The sequence below is a fragment of the Canis lupus genome, chromosome 8 (genome assembly GCF_003254725.2).
Source record: "Canis lupus dingo isolate Sandy chromosome 8, ASM325472v2, whole genome shotgun sequence".
NCBI lineage: Eukaryota > Metazoa > Chordata > Mammalia > Carnivora > Canidae > Canis > Canis lupus.
In genome coordinates this window covers 433,003-453,310 of record NC_064250.1, presented here as the reverse complement: position 1 = coordinate 453,310, position 20,308 = coordinate 433,003, and the positions used below count along the sequence as shown (strand labels likewise).

The 20,308-nt window shown below is 42.3% G+C and overlaps 1 protein-coding gene and 1 pseudogene across 1 annotated transcript in view; both read right to left on the bottom strand.

The window, feature by feature from the left end:
• The window catches only part of GCSAML (germinal center associated signaling and motility like), a 120,460-nt gene extending 103,634 nt beyond the window's left edge, over positions 1-16,826 (bottom strand). The window contains exon 1 of the mRNA XM_025467843.3: positions 16,686-16,826. The gene's annotated coding sequence lies outside the window, so the exon portion shown is untranslated. The remainder of the gene's footprint in view (positions 1-16,685) is intronic.
• Positions 127-1,083, bottom strand: LOC112672714 (putative olfactory receptor 2W6; annotated as a pseudogene).
• Positions 16,827-20,308: the final 3,482 nt, after the last annotated feature.

The window sequence follows — 20,308 nt, the reverse complement described above, 5'->3', positions numbered from 1 at the left end:
TCCGTGGATTCTACGGATCAGACAGCTGCAGCCCAGCGCAGGAATGGCCACCGGGGTCAGCTCGGTCCAGTACTGGGGATGCCCTCCACGGTCAGCTCGGTCTGGCACCTGGGATGCCTGCAGTGGTCAGTGAGGTCCAGCGCCCCATATGCAGCTGTCTCTCCCCAGCACCTTCCACATTGCCCCTGCACGTCTTTGTTTCTCAGCATGTAGATGAAAGGATTCAGGGTGGGGGTTGCCAGACAGTAGAACAGAGTAAGAAACTAGCCCTGGTCCTGGCTTTCTACATTCCCAGGCTGCATTTACATGGAGATGCTGCTGCTGTAGAAGAGGGACACCAGCGCCATGTGGGATGAGCAGGTGTTGAAGGCCTTGCGTCTGCCAGCTGCAGACCGGATGCCCGCAACCTTGACGGCAATGTAGCTGTAGGACACGAGGATTGTGGAGAGAGGCACTAGCACGATGGGGATGGCCAGGAAGAAAGCCAGGCCTTCCACATGTCTGGTGTCCATGCACGAGATGCGGATGATGGCTGACATCTCACACACAAAGTGGGTGATGCGGCGCTGACCACAGAGGCCCAGGGACATCATCAGTGGGGACATGAGGATGGAGTTGACCATCCCACTGAGCCATCCAAAGGCCGCCAGCTGCAGGCATAGCTGGGGGTGCATGATGGCCATGTAGTGCAGTGGCTTGCAGACGGCCACAAAACGGTCATAGGCCATTATAGACAGGAGAATGCACTCCGTGCCTCCTACAGACAGGAAGGCAGAGAGCTGGATGACACAACCCACGTAGGTGATGGTCTTGCTTGAGCCCCACAGGTTGATCAGTATCTGGGGAATGCTGCTAGTGGTGTAGCACATGTCCAGGAGGGAAAGATTGCAGAAGAAGAAGTACATGGGCACGTGCAGTCAAGAGTCCATCACTGAGAGGAAGATGATGCTCGAGTTGCCCTTGATGGCCAGAAGGTAAAAAACCATGTTAATGAAAAACAGAACCATCTCCAGTTTTTGGCTGGTCAGAGAAGCCCAGCAGAATGAAGTCTCCTGTGGAGATCGCATTACCTCTCTCCATCACTCTCAGCCTGAGAAGCCTGTGTGGAGAGGTTAGCAGGTGCCTGTCACTCCTGCAGGAAATAGTGCCGCCCTACTTGTCCTGACGTTGGATGCATTCATAGTGCCAACTTCTAATGCTGGAACTTGCTGGACCTGGGTCTCGCACCTGCCCATCCCTGAAATTGTAGTGGGAGGTGCTAAAAAATATTTGCCTGTAATGGATGAAAGCTATCAATTTTGCCTCAATATCTTATAATATGGTTAAATGACATAAGCACATAGATATTTTAAAAACATAAGTTTTATTAATATAATTAGGAATTAAGTAATTTTGAAAAAAAAAAGGGGGGACGCCTGATGGCTCAGGGGTTGAGCATCTGCCTTTGGCGAATTGTGTGATCCCTGGCTCAGAATCAAGTCCCACATCAAGCTCCCTGCATGGAGTCTGCTTCTCTCTCTGCCTGTGTCTCTGCCTCTCTCTGTGTCTCTCATGAATGAATAAATCAAATCTTATTTTAAAAATTAGATAAAAGAGCAGAGGCAGAGCAAGATTGTGGAAGAGTAGGATCCCCAAGTCACCTGTCCCCACCAACTTACCTAGATAACTTTCAAATCATCTTGAAAACCTACGAATTCGGCCTGAGATTTAAAGAGAGAACAGCTGGAATGCTACAGTGAGAAGAGTTTGCGCTTCTATCAAGGTAGGAAGATGGCGGAAAAAAATAAAGAAGTAAAAAAAGCATCCGAGGGGGGGGGCACAAGGAGCGGAGCAAAGGTGGTGTGTCGAGTGCCCCCAGGAAAGGAAAGCCCAGTCCGGAAGAAGCAGGAGCTTTACAAACCTTCTCAGACAGAAAGGAGCTCGCAGTGAACTCAGGCAGGATCCCAGGAGGGGCAGGGATGCCCCCAGGCTCCCAGAAGCACTAACAGAGGATCTGCGCCCCAGGGAGAGCACGCCACACACCACCAGCAGAGCTCCCTAAAGGGCTGGAGTGTGCACCCGGCGGGGCCATGGGAGCAGCTGAGGCGGCAACCTCAGCAGTGGCTCCAGGCGCACCAGGTTGCCGACCCGGGAGCGCAATTCCAGTGGTGCTGGCCCCGGAGCCCAGGGCACTAGAGACACAGCCCAACATCCAGCACTCCCCCCAGGACAGGCAGAGGCCAGGAGGACACAGGATAGCAAGGATGCTCCTGCTGCCAGGCAACTCCGAGCTGTGCAGATCGGCACCTCCCGACTCCAGAGCATCCAGGCCCCTGCAGACTGGAGGCTGCAATAGTTACTGCAGGAGCTGACTCAAGGGCTGGTGAGCTGGCTGCCGCCACTGTTGTTGTTCCTCCTTGTGTACCTTGTACCTGGGACTGAGCAGGGGCCTCACAGGATAAATAGCTCCTACTAAGCCGTGCACCTGGCAGGGGGGCTGGGCAGCTCCCCCAGGTGCACACACCAGAGAATCAGCACAGCAGGCCCCTCCCCCAGAAGACCAGCTAGAAGGACGGGGAAAAGCAAGTTATTGACCAAGCAGCACTGGAAAGTTCCAGGGGAAGTCAAGGGATTTACAGTATATAGAATCAGAGGATACTCCCCCTTGTTTTTTGTTTTCTATATTTGTTCAGCCCCGTATTTTTTTCCTCTCTTTTTCTGCTTTTTCCAGTACAACTTGTTTCCAGCCACATGCACTGAGTGAAATGACTAGAATGAAAAACTCACCACAAAAGAATCAGAAACAGTCCTGTCTCCCACAGAGTTACAAAATTTAGACTACAATTCAATGTCAGAAAGCCAATTCAGAAGCACAATGATAAAGCTACTGGTGGCTCTGGAAAAAAGTATAAAGGATTCAAGAGACTTCATGACTACAGAATTTAGATCTAATCAGGCCAAAATTAAGAATCAATTAAATGAGATGCAAACCAACTGGAGGTCATAACAACGAGGGTTAACAAGGTAGAAGAACGAGTGAGTGACATAGAAGACAAGTTGATAGCAAGGAAGGAAACTGAGGGAAAAAAGAGAAAAACAATTAAAAGATCATGAGGATAGGTTAAGGGAAATAAATGACAGCCTCAGAAGGAAAAATCTACGTTTCAATGGGGTTCTGGGGAGCAACAAAAGAGACAGAGGTCCAGAAAGTGTATTTGAACAAATCATAGCTTAGAACTTCCCTAACTTGGGAAGGGAAAGAGGCATTCAGATTCGGGAGATAGAGAGATCTCCCCTAAAATCATAAAAATCGCTCAACGCCTCAACATTTAATAGTGAAACTTGCAAATTCCGAAGATAAAGAGAAGATCCTTGAAGCAGCGAGAGACTAGAAATCACTTTATGGGGAGATCTTTATGGGGAGAAATATTAGATTAACAGCAGAGAATAGCTAGAAGGACAAGACCTGCCAAAGAGACCCGGCAGCCCAGAAAAGGCTGATAAGATGCATACAGGGTCCTAAATGAGAAGAACAAGCAGCCAGGAATACTTTATCCAGCAAGGCTCTCATTCAGAATAGAAGGACAGATAAAGAGCTTCCAAGATAGGCAGAAACTGAAAGAATATGTGACCACCAAACCAGCTCTGCAAGAAATACAAAGGGGGACTCTGTAAAAGAAAGAGGAATTCCAAGGGAATAATCCACCAAAACAGGGACTGAATAGACATCATGATGACACTGAATTCATATCTTTCAATAGTAACTCAGAACGTGAACGGGCTTAATGACCCTATCAAAAGGCGCAGGATTAAAGACTGGATAAAAAAGGAAGACCCACTATTTGATGTCTAAAAGAGACAAATTTCAGACATAAGGACACCTCCAGCCTGAAGATAAATGGTTGGAGATCCATGTACCATTCAAATGGTCCTCAAGAAACCAGGGGTCACCATCCTACATGAGATGAATTAAAGTTTATCCTAAAGACTGTAGTGAGAGATGAAGAGGGACACTATATCATACTTAAAGGATCTATCCAACAAGAGGACCTAACACATGAATATTTCTGTCTCGAATGTGAGAGCTGTCAAGTATATCAATCAATTAATAGCCAAAGTTAAGATATACTTAGATAATAATACACTTATACTTGGTGACTTGAATATACTGCTTTCTACCAACGACAGATCTTCTAAGCACAACATCTCCAAAGAAACAAGAGCTTTAAATAATACACTGGGTCAGATGGATATCACAGATATTTACAGAACTTTACATCCAAACACAACTGAATACACATTCTTCTCAAGTGCACAGGGAACTTTCTCCAGAATAGACCACATACTGGGTCACAAAGCAGTATGACACCAAAAGATTGGGATCAAACCCTGCAAATTTTCAGACCATAATGCTCTAAAACTAGAACTAAATCACAAGAAGAAGTTTGGAAGTATTTCAAACACGTGGAGGTTAAGGACCATCCTGCTAAAAGATGATAGAGTCAAGCAGGAAATTAGAGAATAATTAAAAAGATTCATGAAGAATGAGAATGAGAATGAAGACACAACCATTCAAAATCTGTGGGATACAGCAAAAGCAGTCCTGAGGGGGAAATACATTGCAATACAAGCATCCATCAAAAAACTGGAAAAAACTCAAATACAAAAGCTAACCTTGCACCTAAAGGAGCTGGAGAACAAACAGCAAATAGATCCTACACCCAGCAGAAGAAGAAAGTTAATAAGGATTCGAGCAGAACTCAATGAAATAGAGACCAGAAGACTATGGAACAGATCAACAAAACCAGGAGTTAGTTCTTTGAAAGATTAATAAGATAGATAAACCATTAGCCAGCCTTATTAAAAAGAAGAGAGAAAGGACTCAATTTAATAAAATCATGAATGAGAAAGGAAGGATCACCAACAATACCAAAAAATACAAATAATTTTAAAAGCATATTATGAGCAGCTATACACCAATAAATTAGGCAACCCAGAAGAAATGGACACATTTCTGGAAAACCACAAACTACCAAAACTGGTACAGGAAGAAATAGAAAACCTGAACAGGCCAATAACCAAGGAGGAAAATGAAGGAGTCATATAAAACCTCCGAAGACTCAAAAGTCCAGGGCCAGATGGCTTCCCAGGGGAATTCTATCAAATGTTTAGAGAAGAAACCACACTTATTCTACTAAAGCTGTTCGGGAAGATAGAAAAAGATGGAATACTTCCTAACTCGTTCTATGAAGCCAGCATCACCTTAATTCCAAAACCAGACAAAGACCCCACCAAAAAGGAGAATTATAGACCAATATCCCTGATGAACACAGATGCTAAAATTCCAAACCAGGTACTAGTCAGTAGGATCCAACAATACATTAAGAAGATAATTCACCATGACCAAGTGGGATTTATCCCTGGGATGCAAGGCTTCTTCAACACTCCTGAAGCAATTAATGTGATTGATCATATCAGCAAGAAAAAAAACAAGAACCATTGGATCCTTTCAGTAGATGCAGAGAAATCATTTGACAAACTACAGGATCCATTCCTGATCAAAACTCTTGAGAGTGTAGGGATAGAGGGAACATTCCTCGACATCTTAAAAGCCATCTACGAAAAGCCCACAGCAAATATCATTCTCAGTGGGGAAGCACTGGGAGCCTTTCCCCTAAGATCAGGAACAACACACGGATGTCCACTCTCACCACTGCTATTCAACATAGTACTGGAAGCCTCACCAGACAACAAAAAGAAATAAAAACCATTAAAATTGGCAAAGAAGAAGTCAAACTCTCACTCTTTGCATATGACATGATACTGTACCTAGAAAACTCAAAAGACTCTAACCCAAGATTGCTAGAACTCATACAGCAATTCAGCAGTATGACAGGATACAAAATCAATGCCCAGAAGTCAGTGGCATTTCTATACACTAACAATGAGACTGAAGAAAGAGAAATTAAGGAGTCAATCCCATTTACAATTTCACCCAAAAGCATAAGATACCTAGGAATAAATCTAACCAAAGAAGGATCTATTCACTAACAACTACAGGACATTTCTGATAGAAATTGAGGAAGACACAAAAAGATGGAAAAACATTCCATGCTCACGGATTGGAAGAATTAATATTGTGAAAATGTCAATAATACCCAGGGAAATTTACACATTTAACACAATCCCTATCAAAGTACCATGGGCTCTCTTCACAGAGTTGGAAGAAATCATCTTATGATTTGTGTGGAATCAGAAAAGACCCCAAATAGCCAGGGGAATATTAAAAAAGAAAACCATTGCTGGGGCCTCACAATGCCAGATTTCACATCGTACTACAAAGCTGTGGTCATCAAGACAGTGTGGTCCTGGCACAAACACAGACACATAGATCAGTGGAACAGAATAGAGAACCCACAAGTGGACCCTCAACTTTATGGTCAACTAATATTCGACAAAGGAGGAAAGACTATCCACTGGAAAAAAAACAGTCTCTTCAATGAATGGTGCTAGGAAAATTGGACATCCACATGCATAAGAATGAAACTAGACCACTCTCTTACACCATACACAAAGATAAACTCAAATTGATGAAAGATTTTAATGTGAGACAAGATTCCATCAAAATCCTAGAGCAGAACACAGGCAACACCCTTTTTGAACTTGGCCACAAGTTCATCCATGAAGGCAAGAGAAACAAAAGCAAAAATGAACTATTGGGACTTCATCAAAATAAGAAGTTTTTGCACAGCAAAAGAAACAGTCAACAAAACTAAAAGACAACCTACAGAATGGGAGAAGATATTTGCAAATGACCTATCAGATAAAGGACTAGTATCCAAGATCTGTAAAGAGCTTATTAACCTCAACACCAAAGAAACAAACAGTCCAATCATGAAATGGACAAAAGACATGAAGAGAAATCTTACAGAGGAAGACATAGACATGGCCAACACACACATGAGAAAATGCTCCACATCACTTGCCATCAGGCAAATACAAATCAAAACCACAATGAGATACCACCTCACACCAGTGAGAATGGGGAGAATTAACAAGGCAGGAAACCACAAATGTTGGAGAGGATGTGGAGAAAAGGGAACCCTCTTGCACTGTTGGTGGGAATGTGAACTGGTGCAGCCACTCTGGAAAACTGTGTGGAGGTTCCTCAAAGAGTTAAAAATTGATCTGCCCTATGACCTAGCGATTGCACTGCTGGGGATTTACCCCAAAGATACAGATGCAGTGAAACGCCGGGAAACCTGCACCCCGATTTTATAGCTAATGTCCACAGTAGCCAAACTGTGGAAGGAGCCTCAGTGTCCATCGAAAGATGAATGAATAAAGAAGATGTGGTTAATGTATACAATGGAATAGTACTCAGCCGTTAGAAACGACAAATACCCACCATTTGCTTCGATGTGGATGGAACTGAAGGGTATTAGGCTGAGTGAAGTAAGTCAATCGGAGAAGGACAAACATTATATGGTCTCATTCATTTGGGGAATATAAAAAAATAGTGAAAGGGAATAAAGGGGAAAGGAGAAAAAATGAGTGGGAAATATCAGAAAGGGAGACAGAACATGAAAGACTAAAGACTCCTAACTCTGGGAAACGAACTAGGGGTGGTGGAAGGGGAGGTGGGTGGGTGTTGGGGGTGACTTGGTGATGGGCACTGAGCGAGGCACTTGATGTGATGAGCACTGGGTGTTATTTTATATGTGGGCAAATTGAACACCAATAAAAAATAAATTTATACAAAAAAAGAAAGATGAATGGATAAAGATGTGGTGTATGTATACAATGGAATATTACTCAGCCATTAGAAAGGACAAATACCCACTATTTACTTCATTGTGGAGCGACCTGGAGGGTACTATACTGAATGAAATAAGTCATTGTGAAAAGGACAAACATTATATGGTCTCATTCATTTGGGGAGTATAAAAATTAGCAAAAGGGAATTAAGGGGAAAGGAAAGAAAATGAGTGAAAATATCAGTGAAGGTGACAAAACATGAGAGACTCCTAACTCTGGGAAATGAACAAGGGGCAGTAAAAGGGGAAGTGGGCAGGGGGTTGGGGTGACTGGTCATGAGGGAGGCACTTGGCTGGAGGAGTACTGGGTTTTATGCTAAAGGTTGACAATTTGAACTCCAGTAAAATAATTTAAGATAAAATTAGAAAAAATGAAGCAAATAATTTTGGCAGAATCCACTAACTTTGAGCCAAATTACCCTCTAAAATTGGTAGGGGTAGCTTCAATTAATATGATCAATTCTCATGTTTCCATGACTATAAACAACTGGGGAAAAAGTGTATTGTTGTCTTTCTGTGGACCAGATCCTGCAGGAATTGACAAGATGAGAGATACCATCTATTTATATAATACTTAAATTATCTATAGCAGACAGGAAAGTAACAACCTGGAGGACATTGAAATAAGGGAGTCCTGAATTTACTTGACTCTGAATTGTTAGTGGTTTGGTACAATCTCTGAACCCGGTGATTAAGGTTGAGTTATCTAATAGATTATACAAAGGTTAGGGGACTTTCTTCCCTGACATGTGCATTCACAAAATGAGCATAAAATGAGGGACGTTCTTTTGCACATTCAGGTCAACATCATAACAATGCCCTGAGGTCAGTTAAGGGAAATAGTAAGGATCATCATGCAGGGATATTTTTGGAGCAGGTTTGGGAGATTTGGGCAGGGAAGAGCTGTTAATCTGCATGGCTTCAGTAAAAGTGAACTAAATATTTACATCTTTGAATAAACACCAATCAGATATTTGCTTGTGAACTCCTGTAACATTCAGAAATTAACAGAACAAGATGTATGTCCTCCATATGGACAATTAAATGCTAGCTATAGGATATAGTTTCCTGCCATCAAGTTGTTTAGGGTTGACAAGGACCAAGCTGCTGGACAGGTTAGAATACCATATACACAGAGTTTATAAATCCATGCCTGCCATCCCCGCAGCTCTCCCCCTGCTGGGGGGCATGTCCACTTACAGTCCAGTCAGAAAGGGCTATAGACCCTAGACTCAGAAAAAAGCTATCATCTGAAGTGAAGCCATACACAAAGGACAATTAGAGCCAATAAACTTGAGTGCTTGCTTCGGCAGCACATACACACACACACACACACAACAAAAAAAACCTTGAATATTTTAGACAAAGTAGCTTAAGAGAGAGCTTGGAAACAGTATATTGGAGGAGGGGCAAGATGGGGGAAGAGTAGGGTCTCCAAATCACCTGTCTCCACCAAATTACCTAGAAAACCTTCAAATTATCCTGAAAATCTATGAATTCGGCCTGAGATTTAAAGAGAGAACACCTGGAATGCTACAGTGAGAAGAGTTCCCGCTTCTATCAAGGTAGGAAGATGGGGAAAAAGATAAAGAAAGAAAAGGCCTCCAAGGGGGAGGGGCCCGCGAGGAGCCGGGCTAAGGCCTGGGCGAGTGTCCCCCGGACAGGAGAGCCCCGTCCCGGAGAAGCAGGAGCTGCACCAACCTTCCCGGGTGGAAAGGGGCCCGCAGGGAGTTGGAGCAGGACCCAGAAGGGCGGGGATGCCCTCGGGCTCCCGGGGACACTAACAGACACCTGCGCCCCGGGAGAGTGCGCCGAGCTCCCTAAGGGCTGCAGCGCGCACAGCAGGACCCGGAGCAGCTCGGAGGGGCTCGGGCGGAGGAAGAGGCTCTGTGCGGAGGGGGCTGCCCGGTTCCAGGAGCACCTCGGGGGAGCTCGGGCCGCGGCTCCGCGGAGGGAGTTGCGGGGCCAGAGCGCGAGTCCAACAGCGCAGGCCCCGGAGCACAGGGCGCCGGGACACAGCCCAGGATCTGGCATCGCCCCGGGACAGGCAGAGGCCGGGAGGGCCAGGGCAGCAAGGACGCTCCTGGCCCGAGCTGAGCAGATCAGCAGCCGCCCCAGAGCCTCCAGGCCCTGCAGACGGAGAGCTCTGGAGCTACTGCAGGAGCTGATTCCAGGGCTCCAGAGCTGGCCCCGCCACTGCGGTTGTTCCTCCTGGGGCCTCACGGGGTAAACAACCCCACTGAGCCCTGCACCAGGCAGGGGGGGCAGAGCAGCTCCCCTAATGCTAACACCTGAAAATCAGCACAACAGGCCCCTCCCCCAGAAGACCAGCTAGACGGACAACTTCCAGGAGAAGCCAAGGGACTTAAAGTACACAGAATCAGAAGATACTCCCCCTTTGTTCCCTTTTTGTTTTGTTTTGTTTTGTTTTGCTTTTTGATTTGTTTCCTTTCCCCACCCCCCTTTTTTACCTTTCTTTTTTTTTCTTTCTCTTTTTCTTCTTCTTTTTTTTTTTCGTTTTTCTCTTCCTTTTTTTTCTCTTTCTCTTTTCTTTCCTTCTTTCTCTCCTCTCTTTTTCTCCTTTTCCCAATACAACTGGCTTTTGGCCACTCTGCACTGAGCAAAATGACTAGAAGGAAAACCTCACCTCAAAAGAAAGAATCAGAAACAGTCCTCTCTCCCACAGAGTTACAAAATCTGGATTACAATTCAATGTCAGAAAGCCAATTCAGAAGCACTACTATACAGCTACTGGTGGCTCTAGAAAAAAAGCATAAAGGACTCAAGAGACTTCATGACTGCAGAATTTAGAGCTAATCAGGCAGAAATTAAAAATCAATTGAATGAGATGCAATCCAAACTAGAAGTCCTAACGACGAGGGTTAATGAGGTGGAAGAAAGAGTGAGTGACATAGAAGACAAGTTGATAGCAAAGAGGGAAACTGAGGAAAAAAGAGAAACAATTAAAAAACCATGAAGATAGATTAAGGGAAATAAACGACAGCCTGAGGAAGAAAAACTTACGTTTAATTGGTGTTCCCGAGGGCGCCGAAAGGGACAGAGGGCCAGAATATGTATTTGAACAAATTCTAGCTGAAAAGTTTCCTAATCTGGGAAGGGAAACAGGCATTCAGATCCAAGAAATAGAGAGATCCCCCCCTAAAATCAATAAAAACGGTTCAACACCTCGACATTTAATAGTGAAGCTTGCAAATTCCAAAGATAAAGAGAAGATCCTTAAAGCAGCAAGAGACAAGAAATCCCTGACTTTTATGGGGAGGAGTATTAGGGTAACAGCAGCCCTGTCCACAGAGACCTGGCAGGCCAGAAAGGGCTGGCAGGATATATTCAGGGTCCTAAATGAGAAGAACATGCAACCAAGAATACTTTATCCAACAAGGCTCTCATTCAAAATGGAAGGAGAGATAAAGAGCTTCCAAGACAGGCAGCAACTAAAAGAATATGTGACCTCCAAACCAGCTCTGCAAGAAATTTTAACGGGGACTCTTAAAATTCCCCTTTAAGAAGAAGTTCAGTGGAACATTCCACAAAAACAAGGACTGAATAGATATCATGATGACACTAAACTCATATCTCTCAATAGTAACTCTGAATGTGAACGGGCTTAATGACCCCATCAAAAGGTGCAGGGTTTCAGACTGGATAAAAAAGCAGAACCCATCTATTTGCTGTCTACAAGAGACTCATTTTAGACAGAAGGACACCTACAGCCTGAAAATAAAAGGTTGGAGAACAATTTACCATTCGAATGGTCCTCAAAAGAAAGCAGGGGTAGCCATCCTTATATCAGATAAACTAAAATTTACCCCGAAGACTGTAGTGAGAGATGAAGAGGGACACTATATCATACTTAAAGGATCTGTCCAACAAGAGGACTTAACAATCCTCAATATATATGCCCCGAATGTGGGAGCTGCCAAATATATAAATCAATTATTAACCAAAATGAAGAAATACTTAGATAATAATACACTTATACTTGGTGACTTCAATCTAGCTCTTTCCATACTCGATAGATCTTCTAAGCGCAACATCTCCAAAGAAACAAGAGCTTTAAATGATACACTGCACCAAATAGATTTCGCAGATATCTACAGAACTTTACATCCAAACTCAACTGAATACACATTCTTCTCAAGTGCACATGGAACTTTCTCCAGAATAGACCACATACTGGGTCACAAATCGGGTCTGAACCGATACCAAAAATTGGGATCGTCCCCTGCATATTCTCAGACCATAATGCCTTGATATTAGAACTAAATCACAACAAGAAGTTTGGAAGGACCTCAAACATGTGGAGGTTAAGGACCATCCTGCTAAAAGATGAAAGGGACAACCAGGAAATTAAGGAAGAATTAAAAAGATTCATGGAAACTAATGAGAATGAAGATACAACCATTCAAAATCTTTGGGATGCAGCAAAAGCAGTCCTAAGGGGGAAATACATCGCAATGCAAGCATCCATTCAAAAACTGGAAAGAACTCAAATACAAAAGCTAACCTTGCACCTAAAGGAGCTAGAGAAAAAAACAGCAAATAGATCCTACACCCAAGAGAAGAAGGGAGTTAATAAAGATTCGAGCAGAACTCAACGAAATCGAGACCAGATGAACTGTGGAACAGATCAACAAAACGAGGAGTTGGTTCTTTGAAAGAATTAATAAGATAGATAGACCATTAGCCAGCCTTATTAAAAAGAAGAGAGAGAAGACTCAAATTAATAAAATCATGAATGAGAAAGGAGAGATCACTACCAACACCAAGGAAATAAAACGATTTTAAAAACATATTATGAACAGCTATATGCCAATAAATTAGGCAATCTAGGAGAAATGGACGCATTCCTGAAAAGCCACAAACTAACAAAACTGGAACTGGAAGAAATAGAAAACCTTAACAGGCCAATAACCAGGGAGGAAATTGAAGCAGTCATCAAAAACCTCCCAAGACACAAGAGTCCAGGGCCAGATGGCTTCCCAGGGGAATTTTATCAAACATTTAAAGAAGAAACCATACCTATTCTCCTAAAGCTGTTTGGAAAGATAGAAAGAGATGGAGTACTTCCAAATTTGTTCTATGAGGCCAGCATCACCTTAATTCCAAAACCAGACAAAGACCCCACCAAAAAGGAGAATTACAGACCAATATCCCTGATGAACATGGATGCAAAAATTCTCAACAAGATACTGGCCAATAGGATCCAACAGTACATTAAGAAAATTATTCACCATGACCAAGTAGGATTTATCCCTGGGACACAAGGCTGGTTCAACACCCATAAAACAACCAATGTGATTCATCATATCAGCAAGAGAAAAACCAAGAACCATATGATCCTCTCATTAGATGCAGAGAAAACATTTGACAAAATACAGCATCCATTTCTGATCAAAACTCTTCAGAGTGTAGGGATAGAGGGAACATTCCTCGACATCTTAAAAGCCATCTATGAAAAGCCCACAGCAAATATCATTCTCAATGGGGAAGCACTGGGAGCCTTTCCCCTAAGATCAGGAACAAGACACAGATGTCCACTCTCACCACTGCTATTCAACATAGGACTGGAAGTCCTAGGCTCAGCAATCAAACAACAAAAAGACATTAAAGGCATTCAAATTGGCAAAGAAGAAGTCAAACTCTCCCTCTTTGCCGATGACATGATACTCTACATAGAAAACCCAAAAGTCTCCACCCCAAGATTGCTAGAACTCATACAGCAATTCGGTAGCATGGCAGGATACAAAATCAATGCCCAGAAATCAGTGGCATTTCTATACACTAACAATGAGACTGAAGAAAGAGAAATTAAGGAGTCAATCCCATTTACAATTGCACCCCAAATCATAAGATACCTAGGAATAAACCTAACCAAAGAGGTAAAGGATCTATACCCTAAAAACTATAGAACACTTCTGAAAGAAATTGAGGAAGACACAAAGAGATGGAAAAATATTCCATGCTCATGGATTGGCAGAATCAATATTGTGAAAATGTCAATGTTACCCAGGGCTATTTACACGTTTAATGCAATCCCTATCAAAATAGCATGGACTTTCTTCAGAGAGTTAGAACAAATTATTTTAAGATTTGTGTGGAATCAGAAAAGACCCCGAATAGCCAGGGGAATTTTAAAAAAGAAAACCATATCTGGGGGCATCACAATGCCAGATTTCAGGTTGTACTACAAAGCTGTGGTCATCAAGACAGTGTGGTACTGGCACAAAAACAGACACATAGACCAGTGGAACAGAATAGAGAACCCAGAAGTGGACCCTGAACTTTATGGTCAACTAATATTCGATAAAGGAGGAAAGACTATCCATTGGAAGAAAGACAGTCTCTTCAATAAATGATGCTGGGAAAATTGGACATCCACATGCAGAAGAATGAAACTAGACCACTCTCTTTCACCATACACAAAGATAAACTCAAAATGGATGAAAGATCTAAATGTGAGACAAGATTCCATCAAAATCCTAGAGGAGAACACAGGCAACACCCTTTTTGAACTCGGCCACAGTAACTTCTTGCAAGATACATCCACGAAGGCAAAAGAAACAAAAGCAAAAATGAACTATTGGGACTTCATCAAGATAAGAAGCTTTTGCACAGCAAAGGATACAGTCAACAAAACTCAAAGACAACCTACAGAATGGGAGAAGATATTTGCAAATGACATATCAGATAAAGGGCTAGTTTCCAAGATCTATAAAGAACTTATTAAACTCAACACCAAAGAAACAAACAATCCAATCATGAAATGAGCAAAAGACATGTACTGAAATCTCACAGAGGAAGACATAGACATGCCCAACAAGCACATGAGAAAATGCTCCTCATCACTTGCCATCAGGGAAATACAAATCAAAACCACAATGAGATGCCACCTCACACCAGTGAGAATGGGGAACATTAACAAGGCAGAAAACCACAAATGTTGGAGAGGATGCGGAGAAAAGGGAACCCTCTTACACTGTTGGTGGGAATGTGAACTGGTGCAGCCACTCTGGAAAACTGTGTGGAGGTTCCTCAAACAGTTAAAAATATACCTGCCCTACGATCCAGCAATTGCAGTGTTGGGGATTTACCCCAAAGATACAAATGCGATGAAACGCAGGGACACCTGCACCCCGATGTTTATAGCAGCAATGGCCACGGTAGCCAAACTGTGGAAGGAGCCTTGGTTTCCATCGAAAGATGAAGGGATAAAGAAGATGTGGTCTATGTATACAATGGAGTATTACTCAGCTATTAGAAATGACAAATACCCACCATTTGCTTCAACGTGGATGGAACTGGAGGGTATTATGCTGAGTGAAGTAAGTCAGTCGGAGAAGGACAAACATTATATGTTCTCATTCATTTGGGGAATATAAATATTAGTGTAAGGGAATATAAGGGAAGAGAGAAGAAATATGTGGGAAATATCAGAAAGGGAGACAGAACGTAAAGACTGCTAACTCTGGGAAACAAATTAGGCGTGGTCGAAGGGGAGGAGGGCGGGGGGTGGGAGTGAATGGGTGAAGGGCACTGGGGGTTATTCTGTATGTTAGTAAATTGAACACCAATAAAAAATAAATTAAAAAAAAAGAAAGAAACAGTATATTAAGGGTGCAGCCTATCTGCAGCTCTCCCAGGGCAAATGCATACCAAGAGCAAAAACAGGTCAGTATGAATTGCAATCTTGGAAAATATAACATTGACACAAGGAATCTTTTTCTTTTCTTTTCTTTCCTTTTTTTGGGGAGAAGAATTTTTACATTAAAAAATTTTTAAAAATTAAAAATTAAATTTAAAAACCACATTGTAATGAGACATAACATTTGATTTGTAATCATCATACATAAAGGGACAACATTTTAATTTTTCTTATTTTTAATTTTTGGCTGAAGACAAAGGTTTATTATCTATTTAGTTAGTTACTTTAAAACAACTCATTGTAAGAGCAACATGTCTGTTACAGAAAAATAAGAAAGCAATGACCATTAAAGAAAAAATAAGTGCATAATCCCATCTACTCATAGACAATAATTATTGATAAACTTATGTATATACTTGTTTCCTCTTTCTTCTTCCAGATTTTTAGAGCTTGTATATTATATATATACACATATATGTATACATACATATACATACATATACATATATATACACAAATATATGAATCATATATACATATATATTTCGGCTTTACTGAGGTACACAGTTGGAATATAAACTTGTAAGATATTTAAGGTGTACATTGTGGTAATTTGATACATGAGTACACCAGGAAACGAGCCCTGCATCTAACTCATCCCCACGTTCATCACCTCACGTGTTCCTCGTGTGTGCATGTGTGCACGTGTGCAGGAACACTTGGGTTCCACTCTTTCAGCACAAGGAACCACTCGCTACTTGCCCCGTGCATTCACTCACTGCTTTGCTCCAGTCTGATATCTTAAAGATAGTAAGCCAAAATCCATGATCTCAGCAGGGTTTTGTCAACCAAATACCTGTGGGTTTGGTTAATGACAGAGATATTCCTGGGCTCAATTGCCATTGGGTCACCTGAACATTAGTCCATTTGGACCCTAGTGACCTCATCAAGGTGCAAAAGTCCTTATAATGCTGCCATTCCTATTCATGATCAATCAATATGTTACTTTTTTTAAGATTTTATTTATTTATTTGAGAAAGAGGGAGAGTATGAGCAGGGGAAGGGGCAGAGGGAGAGGTAGACTCCCCGCTGAGCCAGGAGCCCAATGCACCTGCTTGATCCCAGGGCCCCGGGATCATGACCTGAGGCAAAGGCAGTTGCTTCACTGACTGAGCCACCCAGAAGCCCCCCAAATCAATATTTTAAAGGTGTATTTACATACTCACCACAGAGCAAGAGAGTCTCTACCATTAGCAGACAGGGGGATGTTTCCAACTGTGTAATTCCTCTGACAAAGGTCTAGAGAAGCTTTACCCAGTTCACATGCCATCATTATTAACTGTTCCCATGTAGGAGTGGTGGCATTGCAGATGGGGTGGGATTATTACAAGGGGGAAGACCTTTGTGACCTCAGGAGAAGAGGTAAGCTGCACATTCCCCAATGGCAGCACACTTCTCGAGGAGCCATGGGAAGTGGGGCTGAGAAGTCCATGTGACCAGAGGACAGTCAGCACACCCGAGAGGTCACATGTTTAGGGGAAGTCCCTTGAGGGATTTCAGATCTATATGCTCATGTCCTCTGCCACAGGACACAGTTCATAATGCCAGATTTGCTGTTTGCTGGAACTTCCCAAATGACATATTAGTTTGCATTGGTTGCTCTGAAATTCATCTTAAAACAAAGACTACGAAATATTGAGAAAAGTGGCATAGAAATCTAGAAAGTGCATCACACATCTGAAAAATACATTTGCCTCACCATCCACCTCCCTGATTAACTGTTATAGCAATGGCTTCTGAGTCAGGTTTGTGTGAGCACAGCAGGGCTTAAAGCCTTTTGTCCTGAGATCTGAGATGTTGATCCACATACCCCTTGGGTCCCAGTGTCACCATGAAAACTGGTTTCTGCTCACAAGAAAATATGAGTGACCATATCACAGGGTTTTTCAGAACATTCCTTAAAATACTTGTATTTAAAGCACTCAAATGCTTTTTTTATAAAATGAAAATCAGAATATTTGTTAGGAAAAAATAACAAAATAATTCTGAAAATATACATATGTAAAACTTACAAAGCTTCTCATTCTAGGTATTCTAGGTATTCTAGGTATTCTAGGACAGTGTCCTGGGAGCCCATGATCTCAGACGAAATACACTTGCCGGGAGGTCTTTTTGGGTAACATTTCCCCTACTGCGGCACTGTTGTTACTTATACTGACCTGCACCAAGTTCTCAGAAGACACGATGAGTAGATCTGGGATGAGAGGTTATCCCTGGATTGATGATGCCCCTTCCCAGAGTCACCACCTTGTGCCAATGGAGCAGGTGGTAGAGGGGGGGAGCCAGGGCAATCCTCCAAGAGGAGCCATGATCAAGGCTCACTGGGTTTGGAAGAGGAGGGTCAATTAAGTTCATGGGCTACAGAAAATCAGCAGCAGATCTCTTAGTCGTCCTGCTGTTGTGGCAGATCCTCAACAACCTGCTCCTGTCTCCGTTGTCTGCATTTTAGCAATGCCTGTGTTCCAAGTTTGGAAGGGAAACCTGGAGGTCTGGCGAGTTCCTCAGATGCAACACAAAACAAGGCAAAAGCAATCACCTAGACCTTCATAGGAAGTGATTCTCCCATGGGAGATGGCCAATAGAAATAGAAGCCGATGCCCTGATCAAGGATCTGCAGTCTGCAGTTCTCTTAGAAAAAAACAAACTGCAAAACCACTTACGGCAGGATTTTTTAATACTTTGTACATTGTATGAGGCATGGTTCCTTGACTATTGCTGTATAAATAACATTAACGGATTCCATTTATTGCTAGTGGCATAAGTGCATACGCAGATCATTGGGGGGGGATGCACCCATGAGCTCCTCCCTGAGACAGGTGTTGGGTGGGTAATTTGGGGACCAAAGAAGATAACAAGGTTTTCTGAAAGAAATGTGAACCAGGAAACCCCTGTTTAGCTAAAATAGCATATATCTAGGGAACAGAGTAACAAACTGGTTGCACAACTAGATTATTTGACCAAATCAATATTGGCATTGGATTTAATATTACTTTTCACATTTAGCTTGGAAATGAAGAGAGAATGTAACATGAACTGTCTCTGAAATACTGATCCAGGGGAGGAAGTAAGTATTCAGGGTAATGACAGTCTCCATGAGGAGAAGGCTGCACTCCAGAGCCTTGGAGATGGAGTGATGAAAGTCTGCTACCCCAGAAAAGCTCATCCTTCCCCTTGTTGCCCAGAGCGAGGGCCCACAGTGGTTGCTCCACCCCTATACCAGTGTTCCTCTCACACCTGCCACTGGAGGGAGTTTTAAGGCTTTTCCAGTGGTTACAAAATTAGCATCAAGTCCCTGGAGATTTCTTGGAAAGAGCTTAAGTTGTTTATGCTATTAGATAGTCCGTGTTCCTAAGTCTTCTTCTATCCTCTAGAAACATAAGACCCTAAAGGGAAACAACTCTCAAGAGATCGATGTGGAAGAAGTAGGGGAAGGCAAGTCATGTAAACAGTCTTACCTCAGACAGCTCACTAAGATGACTCAGATTTAGAGATGAGAGAGGAGAGGACTTGTCCTTCTAAATATTAATTAATCAATTGCAAAAAAAACAAAAAACTGAGTACCTGTGTACCTGGAGCCACAAAATAATTTGACTGACATTTCTACTATATTTGAAAATATTGCATTGCATTTAAACAGGAAATATTAAAAGCACAAATGCTTATTTGAACGATCTGTAATTCTGACCCAGGACTCAACACCTTGAGTAATGCCTAGGATGGAAAAATTCGTGAGGCAGAGTGGCTGTCTTCTACATTCACACACACAATTATTGATGATTAGCATGAGTTACCAAGAAGATTGCCATGATTAGCAAATTAGGTTTCACAAACTTGGCCCAGACTGATGAAAAAATAAAGAGAATGTAATCATTATCTTAATAAAAACAATGGTGAGAGGGATCAGTTTTTAGTTGGATTGTGAAAAAGGTCTTTCACATGGAAGAGCAGATAATTAAATAGGAGAGAGAGGGTCGTGCCTTTACAAAAATAGTAATTGGCAAGCAATGTAAATAAACTTAACTTTCTGCCTTTCATGAGAAAACAATGCAAGATGTTTTTGTTTCTGTTTTAGGAGCTGGGCATGATTCTAAGCAATTTGAGCACTCACCATATCCTCACCCAGTGGTAGAACATGGAAAGGCCAGGCATTGGATCCCTATGGGTTTGGATTCATTTCCAGACTCTACCACCCACAAGCTGTGTAACTGTGGACAGACTAGGTTTCCTCCCATCCTTTAGTCTCTGCTTCCACCTTCTTTGGGGATTCACAATGGCATCATACATTTAGGTACCCAATGAGGACATGAAAGGATGTTCAACCTCAGTAGATATTAGGAAAATCCAAGCCATGATGAAATGTCATTGCACATCTATTCGTCTGAGACCAGCACTACCAAGTGCTGATGGGGTTGGCAACTGGAATTCTTATACATTGATTGTAAAAATGCAAAATGGGATAACATTCTGGAAAATGGTTTTTCACTTTTTAAAATAAACATATACTTATCCTATGACCCTGTAGTTCCACTCCTGAGTGTTTAACCCGGAGAAATTAAATATTATGCTTCTTTGGAATCTATATTCAAAAGTTCATAGCACCTCTATTTATAATTACCCAACACTGGAAACAACCTAAATATCCTTCAATCAGTGAGTGGATAAGCAAACTAATAGTCACAATGCAATTCTCCTCATTAAAACATAGAAAGTAGCACTGACACAACAATTTGTATAAATCTCAAAGACATTCTGCTTAATAAAAAGAAGCCAATCTTAAAACCAACCCAAG